This window comes from Pogonomyrmex barbatus, unplaced genomic scaffold (assembly GCF_055798465.1).
Source record: "Pogonomyrmex barbatus isolate J1 unplaced genomic scaffold, ASM5579846v1 scaffold1, whole genome shotgun sequence".
NCBI classification, from domain to species: domain Eukaryota; kingdom Metazoa; phylum Arthropoda; class Insecta; order Hymenoptera; family Formicidae; genus Pogonomyrmex; species Pogonomyrmex barbatus.
In genome coordinates, this window is record NW_028297098.1 from 8,008,182 (window position 1) to 8,020,582 (window position 12,401).

General features: G+C 36.5%; 1 protein-coding gene across 2 annotated transcripts in view; it reads right to left on the reverse strand.

Moving 5' to 3' along the window:
- Window positions 1–12,401, reverse strand: part of LOC105431923 (uncharacterized) — a 67,560-nt gene that overhangs the window by 47,047 nt on the left and 8,112 nt on the right. Inside the window, exon 1 of one of the 2 annotated variants that reach the window (XM_089083534.1) lies at window positions 8,756–8,915. The exons of the other annotated variant lie outside the window; for it this stretch is intronic. The gene's annotated coding sequence lies outside the window, so the exon portion shown is untranslated. Of the gene's footprint in view, window positions 1–8,755; window positions 8,916–12,401 lie in introns of those variants that run through there. 2 annotated transcript variants of the gene reach the window in all.

Here is a 12,401-nt window from a genome sequence, read left to right on the forward strand (position 1 = left end):
CGCTATCGCGTTAAGTAGAATCGAACTTAAAGGATGAAAAAGCGATTATGCACGAGGAACAATCGCCAGCCGTAAATCCCGATACTTATGTCGTGCCCGGCATACAACCGATATCCCTTCATTCGCGACGTTATCGCGCTTATGTCGTGATACGTAAGAATCGCTCGTAGCACAGATGTGTTTGCTAAAAGCTAAAGTCATACTCACACTAATATAACATTAATATTTCACGAAAAATTTTTGTAATTTAATACGTTTAATCCCCATTAAGTTATCTTGTCAGCTAGCATTATAACATTTGCCACGTCTTTATCTAATGATCGCCATCTCGTAGTTTCTTTTTTGTATATATTATTTGATATATAACATAAATTGTTGTCGTGTGCAAATTGCTCAGCAAACTTGCAAAGTTTCTCGCATCTTTCAGCTCTCTTGTGCGCGTTGACGTTATCTTCTCAATATTAAAATGTTCTTCGGCATACTTTTAAATAATGATAATGTTTCGTAATTGCAGATCGAGAAACCGGTATAATGTTAAAAATACAAAAAAAAAACGCCACGTGCCAATCGCATCACGAAACACTGGGTTCGTTCTCGCAGTGTGTCAGTGGCATAGAAAGCGCGGGTCGACGGAGATCGCACCGGTTTCGACCTAGTATTTATATGTTTCCAAGTGAGGAAGTCTTTTTGTTATGTTCTCAACGCCGAGGTAGATCGCGGCGAATCGCATCGACGTCGGCGAGGTTCCGTTTCGCGATTATCGCGGCAGAGACTCACGGATGAACCTGCATTTTCTCCGGGCTTATTGTGCGCGACATTATTCGCGTAACAGGTTTTGCGTTATTTCACGCTCCTACAGGCCTACATTCGCATAATAACGATGGAAACCGCCTCCCTTGACGTAATACGCATACCGACGCGCCAATGATGATATCTTTGGGCAATTTCCTCAGCGAGCGAGAGATCGCTCGATACATGAATTAATTAAGCGGGAATTGGGTAACGCAGGAAAGTACGGGATTTTACATCGAAACGAAAGACGGTTGTCTAACAGATGCGAGCCTCTGAATAGGGCGAGCCTCTGATTAGATTTCTTAGGACAAAGTAAATCTATTGAAATATGAAACACCAATATTATAACATAAAATACGAAACAATTCACGAAATCTCTGACTATTAATTCTAATTTCGATATTTTTATATAGCACGATAGAATTTTTCTCCATTTTTATTGTTAAAACCCATTCGCGGTGTTGACAAAAATGAGATTTTCGTGTCAGATTAAGATTTTTGAAGTCGTTGAATCCGAATATGATATCAGAATTTCAAAATTCAAAATGGCGGATCAAAATTTGGAAAAATAATTGGATTTTATAAATTTAATCTGTTATTTAGAATAACAAAATTCTGATATATTTTGATTCAGCGACTTTAACAATTTTGTACTCATTTTTATAACATCCACTATTTTTTTCCATCAACTATTGGATCCGCTATTTTGAATTTTCAAATTTAAATATCATATTTGGATTCTGCGACCAAAAACTTTAGGATAATCATTTTTATAAAAATGTAATTATTTTTTTCAAATTTTGATCCACCATATTGGATTCGCTAGCTTGAATTTCGAAATTCTGATATTATATTCGGATTCAGCGATCTCAAAAACTATAAGATACCAAGTTTCATACAAATGGACAAATCAATTAATTTTTTTAAATGTGCATATATGTTGCATTACACATTGATGGCGTTATTTTTCTGTGCACATACACTGTGAAGGAGTTAATCACTATCATTTTGTTACCACAATTGATAAATCTTTCAATGTTATCTTTCGTCGGATATATAACTTTTACTCTCGGAAAAAATAGATCGGATCGTTGTATTTCCGAGATGGTCTCCTCTCCTAAATGCGGCCGCTGGCACGGGCGTGCCATCTTAAATTAGTCGTACGATCGTTGGCACGACGGCGCTATACATAGGTTTAATTAAAGACTCGGCAATTGCACAATCGCGGCACATCGAACGCGGTCTCCTCCGTCCGTCATCTCTTTGTCTGGATGAATATAAATTTTCTACCGGTGCACATTATATGGCCCTGAACGCGGTTAATTACCCGGCGCAAGTCAATCAACGATACTCGCGAGCGACCGGCCGCGCTCGCACGGAAGAAGGATCCGCCGAGGATCCGCGTCGTGCCGCTTCTCTCTCGCGTTCGCGAAAGGCGTGAAAAAGTAGCGTGCCATCCGCTCGACGATGCGTGCACACGCATATATCTTCGTATCAACGGCAATTGATACGTCGATTATGGTGGCGAACCCTCGCATTAGCGCGGCGAGATGAAAACGCGCAGACCCTCCTCAAAACAATTATTACGTTGTAAAAGAGAGGCGGCAGTTGCCGCTGCTTTCACCAAAACGCTTTGTATAGCATTTATTATTGCGGCTGTTATCCTAATTTAAACGAATGACTTTGCTCAGAAATGGATTCTATTACATAAAGTAAGAGAGAGAGAGAGAGAGAGAGAGAGAGAGAGAGAGAGAGACAATTTCCATGCGTATAGCACAAACGTGTTTCGCGGTTTCAATCAATAGCAAAGTTATTACGTCTGAATCGACCTACTTGCTCCACCTACAACGTTCAATTAGAATTTCGCAAGAACGATGAGCATCTTTTTAATGAGCCTGCCTTCTGTAATGTTTGCGCGTACTATCGATGCATTATCAATGTTACGATCGTACACGTAATTTTCCGTGCGGCGCAAACGAACACCCACGACTCACGCGAGGCGACGACGAATCATTCGAATGCGTCATAGCGCAGTCACAAAGGCGGGCAGTAAGGAGCAGCGGCTCGGAGGAGATTTTACACGCGTGCGTGACTTTACGGCTATGCCGATCACGCGTTTGCGGACAGAATCAACGTCCAGGAAGTGAAACACCGGCGAAACACGGCGGCGGCAGCGGCGAATTCACGTCGCGGTTTCAAGGATTATCGGCCTCAGGCTGATAAAACATGCGCCGTTCACCCAATGTTCTATCGAAGCAACTCAATGTTCGAAGCATCGATTATCGGCAATTCGCGATGATCGGCGCGAAAGCCCGAACGACATTCGAAAATTGTCATTGAATGATGGATGGCAATGCGGTAACATCTCTGCGCGAATGACAAGAGAATTGACGAGCGAAAAGCGATTTCTTCGCGTTCTTTTCCGCAAGAGGGGACGATTAGATTAGATTGCGTTGGACGACGATAATTGTTCGACGAAGCAGAGAAAGGTTACGAGTTTATCCAGCGCCGAGAAAAATTCACCGCGCTAGATAATTAATATTCATGGCAGCAACAATTAACGTTATTAAAAATAATTACTAACTGTAACGAAGAAATATATAATTAATCTAATGTGCGCGTACGCGTTGAAACTGAATCTAACGAATTATTTTCTTGGATATTACACTACGCTATCCTTAAACATTGTGTAGCACAACGCTGTGTTTCCGATGACGCAATAATACAACAACGTAAAATTTTATATTCAAATAAAACAAAATAAACCGGTTTTATAACTTATACATGCAATTTATACAAAACGGACGGGATGCTAATGCGAGGAAAGCATATGATATAATCGTATAAATCGCTAGATGCATTAACAGCTCCACACTCGAACGAATATTGTGTATGAAACGCATCGACTACATTTCATGGGTGATGGAGAACGCTTAATATTGGCGCTCGATTAATAGCGCCATTCAAACACATGAAGATAATATCGTGTGCCTTTCCGTTTCGTTCGGTATGCAGTTCCTACGAACGTGATGGCATGGCAGTAAGTAAATTTGTTTTATTCGTTCGTTTTATTCTTAATAATGAGAGACAAACGAGACATGGATCTTACCGGCAATGCACACCACGTCTTCTCATCGATATTATAAAAGTCATTATTGATTATCGGGAGACAAGAGGGACGACCGCGAAGCCAAACGATGCGGTTTCTAGGGAAAGGCCAAGTCGCAAAACGACTGATACCGACAGACCGTTTAATGGGCTGCCCGTTTAATGGGCTGCCCATAAATTAAGGAAAAGCAATGTTCGCCGAGTAGGTCAGCGATCATTATCATCGCGAAATAAGCGGTATAAAGTCACGGCGGAGCAACGGCACGAAAAATCGTTTTTCAAAGATTACTCGCGCAGATCGCGGGATCGGAAGATACGGGCGGTTATCCTTCAAGTGAGATTTTAAGAGAAAGAAGATAGTTGGATTTGCTTCTGCTGTAAAATGTAATATCGGGATGAAAAGAAGAAAAGTTTTAGACACAAGAAATCTTCAGTTTTACATTATCCACCTTTATCTTTTTCATCATTATCATCATTTATTCTGTTTAAAATTATCATCTGAATCCTTTTTATTGCATACATATCAGTTCAATTGAAACTGTATATTTTTGAGTAATGTCGCTTCTACAATTACATTACATTTGGCATTTTTTTGATATATATTAATGAACGTTTATTTACATTACACTTATTCACCAGCTTAATGGCAGTAAGTGGAAAAAATTGTAGGAAGACAAATGATTTGTTTCAGCAATCTTTTAATACTGTTGAACTCAGTGTTATTTTCAAAGGTACACAAATAAAAGAAAATAATACGAAGACAACTAGTATCTATTTATAAAAGTATGTAAATATATATTACATTTTACAATACAAGAATGTTTATATTAATATACATTATATTTAATGCTTTGTTTTTAATATCCCTTGTTTTGCCTCTTGTTTATGCGTTAAAATATAGATATAATGTAACATAATTTTGAATTTGATGCGCTTATGTAAGTCGATGTCATAACTGGCCGACTTATAATCAGTATGCCGTAAGGCACGCCTTAAGATGATCGATTAGATTTCGCGATTGACCGAGAGAACGTTTTACAACCTAGTAACATTTATAACGAAACCGCCAGATAACTCAGAGTTATCGAACCGCATGATTCACGATTCTTTGTTATTGATAATAAAAATATAAAACAGGTGAGAAAAAGTGTGGAGAGTTTCGCGATGAAATTAATCGCCAAGAGCAGCGTTTTACGATTACATAAATTAATTCTAAATCCTCGTTGATCTTACAGATGTAATTTATCTGTGTTAAAGTTATGATTTCCGGGAGAGAGGTAGCATTGACCAGAGTCGAATAAGCGATGCGATGCGATGCGATTAATTCGGAGAAATAATGCAACGATCGTGAAAGACTGATTTAACGCATCGAAGAGACGATCGTCGGAGGCAGCGGTGCGGAAGACGATGATGCGAAGATTTGCGCGGAATGCGTTGACAACAACGGGGAGAAGAGAATGGCATCGTCTCTTCACGTCGCTTTTAATTACAGCCCTGCCGTCTGCGACATACTTCTTTAATCGATAGACCGTTACATTGGCTTTTTAACGAGCGCGGCTTCTGTATTTCGATTCGTCTGACCATTAGGATCGTGAGACAATCGTGACACATCACCGATCGAAATGGAACAATAAACGAGCGTATCCGAGTATCACCTGATGTTACATATCATTAAAATAAAATATATAAAAAGCTAATGAGCTCGTGAACTTTTCCGTAAGCTTTCTTTCTCCGAGTTTAAGGCTGTGGCACTAAAGCGTTGCCATTATTAGCTTGTCAGCTTTTGTTATTATTTATTTCGATTTTTGAAATTTGTATTTCAGGATATAATGTTAATTCAGACAATGCATTAATCTTGAAATAATGCATAATAACCGCGTGTGAACCACCAACCCCTACAGATATATTTAATTTCAATTATGTTTATAATTATATTCAATAGATCATTAACAGAATCTTGGACTGACGCGCGATTTCTTTTTTGTGGTTTCTGGATTGAAACCCGTTCTCGATCATTTAAACGCGCGAATATGCGTTCGTAAATGCGCGAAGGCAAGAGCGGAGCGTTTCGCGTATTAAGTTTATGATTCCGTGCCTAAATTTACGCACAGCGGCTCTAGAACGAGAGTGTGTGGACGCACAGCTTCATGCGATCTTCTGTACGTATATCCGGGATTCTGAATAAGTATCTCGCTTACGTAGATTGAACGAGAGCCAGAGAGTTTTCGGCGATTTTCTCAAAAGTATACACAGAGGTGCGAAAATGCGGTATTCACTTTTCAAAACTAAAAGGCCTTCCAATTGCGTAGAAACTTGCGCGTAAATCCAGCAAATGTCTCTACTCTACCAATTCCATATAAAATTTATTCTGCGAAATCTTTTCTGAGAAATTTTCTCCTACTTGAAGATAATTGCAATCGCAACATAGATATAAAATATCTTTGCTCCATAAATTTCATATGTCATAATTAATTTTATTTTATATATAATGTTACTTGGAACAATTATAACTTCTCTTAATCAGTAACGAAAGAGTTTAGAACGTTTACGTTATTATTCGTTTACGGTTAATTACACGTCATGTGCCGATTTCACGCTAATTCATTTCGAACGTCGCTCGCGAATGAATCAGAGCGAGTGCATCACTGTCTCGCGACTCCCGGCGGTTGGTCATTATTATCAATTTCGAGCATGGCGAGTCTTCGATCGAAAGAATGAGCCTGTCTGCAAGACACAAAACAGCGGGAGGATCGCAAGTCGCTTAAGACTGCTCCGGCAGAAGCTTAAAGAGTCTGCACTTGAATGGGATATAGTTTTCAATGACACCAACAGGAGACAAACCAACGGATTACCATAAATGTCGCGCGTAGCTTCTTTTTCCATTCTGTCATTTGTTGGTGCTTCGTGCAGTGGTACCTTGCCATCTGGTTGCAGATTCTGCCAAAAGCACGACGGTTGTGAGTCACGTCGCATGGTCCGGTTAGGTTTCTAGTGGTCGGATTTATCCGAGTCTGTATAGAGGGTGTCGTATAAAGAATTTGCACGAGAGTTTGGTGCATTAAACGGTAGCAACACAATCTAAAATCATCTCCGTTTCCTATATACAATCTAAAATTATCTCCCTATATTTCAGGTATTATAAATATAATTGATCGTCTATTTAAAAGAAGCAGTTTAAAGAACCATTTCAAGTACTGCATTGTGAAATGCAAATCTTGTGGATTTACTGTAATTAAAATATAATCGACAGTATCCTTTCTAAAAGAGAAAAAAAATTAGAAAAGAAAATTAAATTTAAATTTATTTCTTTTGTTTTTAATCTTTTTTAATTTTTAAAATAGGTGAGAAACGTTGGTTGGAACGCATTATACCAAATGTTTCTATTATTTATAAGTTACCCACTTTCTATATGAAACACCGACAATCTGCGATATATCGTTACAGATATACTCTCTCATCATTGATTTCGCGTCGCGCTTGAATTGAAACAAGCGCAAACTCCCGCGAGAACCCGTTCGTTCCCGATGTTTGTTCCGTCTTTCCTTTTGCCGTTATATAAAATGACATCAGGAAACTTCTCTCTGCCTCCTATCATGCATTATGCATTGCCGGCCGAGAGTCCTTTGCAACTAATAGCTAATCTCGGGCGTACGAGGTGCCTTTCCATTCGGGCATCGTGACGAGGAACTGTATCTTCCACAATTTAATCTAGACGGTGAATCTTTCCGCGCGAACAGTCGCTTTCGATCTACGCGGACATGCAAAATGGCTGACCGGCCGCAGCCGGCCGGCCGGCTATTTTTTTTTTTTCCACAATGCGAACTCGAATCCGCTGTACGATCGCTCGCGGCAACAAACGTTTAAAATAACTATAAGGCACAGAGTGCTCAAGAAATCTTCGCGGTACTTCTTCAACAGCTGGAACATGACCAGAAAAGTGAGTTCTCCGAGAAAATCCGTCTCTGAGTACGATCAAATTATCGATTCCAGGTTGCGAATAATCGAATGATCAGAACAAGATAAATTTGCAATATTCGTAATCATTATTGAATTGGATTATTGGCTTGGATTTGCGCGATAATATAATCATGAAAAGAAAATTTAATTTTAAGCTTTAAATAATTTGATAAATTTGAAAAATTTTTGCATGGACTTTTGGCTAAAATAAATATAATAATAATCTCGATATATACTCTGACTTTAAATAAATTTTTTTATCAAAATAGTAAATTATTTGTTTTTAATAATCGTTTCGAGAAAATTAAGAAGTTAAGAAGATTACAGAATGTTATTTACTATTATAGAATAGATGTTCTACTACAACATAAAATAGAATATTAAAAATATTAATTCTATTATAGAATAGGCGTTACTGATATACGTATGAATTGTATTTAACACTTTTCAATCGAGACTATCACTTCAGATATTTTGAAACACTGTATGTAACATATTATAACTTATATACGTATGCTGAGATACTTTTTTGTGCACACACCGAATTGCGTTATTTTGCGAGACACTCGTACAAAATGGAGCAAGAGACAGTCATGTCAAACGATGACAGAAATTGGAACTGCTTCGGGACGCTCGAAATAGACGCCGGAAATAGAATATCTAGTCTCTAGAATTTCGGTTGCTGATTGCGTGACGGAATTGAAGAGAAAACACTCACGTTTCACGTACACGTAGTGTCGTCGCGATTCAGAGTCATCGCGATTTATTTGTAATTTATTAAATGACAAAGAAAATAAAATACGATGCTTCTAAATAATTTTGTAATTTAGTTGGGTAATTTTTCCTTTTTTCAAATAAACATCCCTATTACAAAAGGAAAGGAAGTTGCAATATTTACCACTGTCACGCCACTATTTCCGAATATGATTGTAATATGATTGTTTTTCGTAAGCACCTGTTCCGACAGAATTAAAACGATGCGAGCACGCTAGACGGTCACACTACCATGGCTTTCACGGTTGAGTCAACGCGAAACACTTCCGTTTGACGAGGACCACTCCGTCGGCCGAAATGCATACGTGCTGATTCACCCTGTACGCTCTCCATGTAGATATCCCCTCCTTCAGTGCTGCAGTACCAAAAATATACCGGGTGTGCACGAAAAATTTTGAAAATTCTTACATAATTCAAAACTATTGAGAATTATCTCCTTATGAAATGCCTTATGAAATTATTTCGTTACGAAATTTTCGTAAAATGACAAAAAATGATAGTTCAAGGAGAGTTTAATCGAACACTGAATATTTTTTAAAAATTTTCTTGTATTGGAATTTAAGGAAAATTAAAGGATTTTTCCATTATAAACATTTGTTTTTTTTTTATGTTTTGTATTTTTATGTTTGTTAAGTATAACAATTTGAAATAATTTTATGAAAAAGTACAATATATATTACAATATATATATATATATATATATATATATATTGTATATATTTAATATACGACTTTATATAGTATATAGAAACTTTTTCATAAAATTATTTCAAATTTTTACAAACATACTTAACTTATGCTTAACATACTACTTATACTTAACAAACATAAAAATACAAAACATAAAAAAAACTAAATGTTTATAATATATATATATATATATATATATATATATATATATTTAGGCGGCATAGAAAACATAGAAAAATCATAATGTTATACATGTTAATACAGCTCATCAATCAAATGTGTCAGCACCGAATAACATGAATACAGATAATTTAAATTTGCATAAGACTCAGTGTAATACGAATTATTTCTTATGTAACTGCAATCGATGCAAAAATTTTAATTTCCATTTAATTATACATAAGCATAAACATTATGATCGCAAAACCGTAATATTTATCACATATTACTTATTAAATATTGCTTGGCAATGGCAATATATATGATATTTCTCGGATAAGATAATCGATAAATGATGGTAACAAGTTAACCAACGTTATTTTTTATCAAAAATACATTACATATGTTTATCTTTTACTAATCTATTGCTTATTTAAGATTACTTGCTCCCTTTTTCCGGTTCTATACCGTGTAATTTAAGAAACCTGCTCTTGTTATCAAATAAAAGAAAACATAATCCCATATCGTAATGTATCTGTATCAACAAAATAATTAAATGATTAAATTCAATTAATTTATGAAATATCTAAACCTCGAAAAATTCTTAAACACATCTTAAATGATTAATAAATTATTCATTTCTACACACATAAACAAATAAATAAATTAGATGGTAATTATAATTATACATATAACAAATTTTTTTTTATAAATGATCAAACCTTCCAGTTGTTATTCGCTCTATTTTCAGAAAAATAAACAGCGCAAAATCCAACTTATCTCTTACATTATTCAGACCTGCATTGCGAAAGGATATAGACCACGTGGCTGGTTGGCTTATGGCGCCAACATGTGCCGCGATGGTCTTTATAAAAAGATCACGCTGTTTCGCCAGTGCAGCTCAAGCACGTAGAAATTTCCAGAGGAATTCTAACACATACTCTGTGTTTACCTCACAGCGAATTCTCCTGACGTCGTTAAAGCCTCGATAAAATAGAGCTAACTCGTCTGAGTAGCATTAATATCATATATTTAATTAATAGCAGTATATTTATATATACGTTTATATATACATACATACATACATATATACGTACACACACACACACACACACACACACACACACACACACACACACATATATATATAAATTTTTTATTGTTTTACTCTTGTTATATATTTGTGATCTATAATTTTCTATGATGTCTAAACGCACAGGAGGCAAGCATGATAATTGCCCGTATGTACATTTTAATAACAGCACAATTGCACATACAAGTCACAAGACAGATATACTATAAGATGAGTAAAAAGTCAAAATCATTCCTAATGATAGAATTTTTTTTTTATCTAAATAATAATGGATAAAAGCTTCTTAATAAAACTTTTTCTATATCATTAATTTGAATTTTATCTCTTTTTTCAGTTCAATGTAAATTGACTAATGGCAATTCATGATTTATAAAAACTCTGAACCAAAGAATACATGTATTTTGGTTTCGTAAATCATAAATTGCCATTAGTTAACTATCTATTATTTTTGGAAAATGTCATTTTTAAGATGAAAATAAATTAAAATAAATGAAAGTGATTAAAAAGAAAAAGATTACGCTAATTAGTGAAATAAATTACTAAAACAACAAACAACAATGAATGTAAATTAGCTAAATGGCACGCGTTCGAAAGAAAGTGATGACTCGTATGTAAAACATAGACGAGAATTATTCTACGTCGTAAAGTATTTACTAATTTCAGCTCTGACCGCAACACACAGAAGACCATATATTTCGTTGTTCACAACGTTTCCGCGAAACGACTGTGAGACCACTGTGTAAGCAAGGAAATACGTTAATGACGAATATGAGATAAGAAAGAACAAGAGTTTCTTTTGAGTTTTAATTAGAGTGCGATATCATTCAATGATACGATTATAAAGATTGCAAAGAAAAGGGCATAATTTTCAAAATCTCAAGTTAAATCGTGATTATCATTTTTTAAAAATTTTATTTGATAAAAGATTAATTGACTTTTCATCTGACTTTCCTCGAGGTTTATCCCGTGCCAACGATGACGACGTAGATCGTGCAACAAAATCGCGGAAGGGAGCACAGTATGTCACCCACTCACTTTCTCTGCCTTCGGCATCTATCTATGCATGTGTCGCATTTTCCTCTTCCCGTCGAAGAAATCATTGTTATTCTTTGCTGTAAATTTCGCAAGGAATTTGACGAAATATGTCTGCACGAACAGACACGCTTTGGCACACCACCCTTTAGCTGAGAGAATATTTTTATCTCGCTCATTCCAGCAGAATTTATTAGCACACACGAGTATTTGTTAGCGATATAAGCGTCTCGAGACGTTTATTAGTTGTCTAATAATTATGTTTTTTTTGTCGCGTTGTCGAGTCGAGAATAGAATGGGCAAAATCTATTTGTTGCTCCGTTTGAGAAATATATGCGTGCCAATCCAAATCGTTAGATTATTTCCTGTCGCTTTCAAAAGTAATGCGATATCGTCAAGTCGCGTTAAATAGCGCTTCCTTAATCGGCCTGTAGGAAAAACGGGCGCTTTCGACGTGGACTTTCGCGCGGCTCGTTTGCCCGATGCGATTTAACCGCTGCAGACTCTCGGCAGACGTGCTCCACTAGTAATTACGATGAGTTGCGCCGCACTTAAAAGCCGTTTCGTCAGGCGCATTCTAAACGAGGCCCGCAAATAAGAGGCGATGCATTAATGCTTCCGCGGCAAATTACATGAAAAAAAGGTGCGGGACCGAGAAAGAAGGAAAACAGAACTTGTTGCCATTGGTAATAACGACGCAACGAGCAACATAATTCATCGCGTCTCGTCCACTAAGTCTCCACCGATCTTTCCATGTTATTCGATTTCACAAACGTGTCGTTTTCTTTATTAGAGC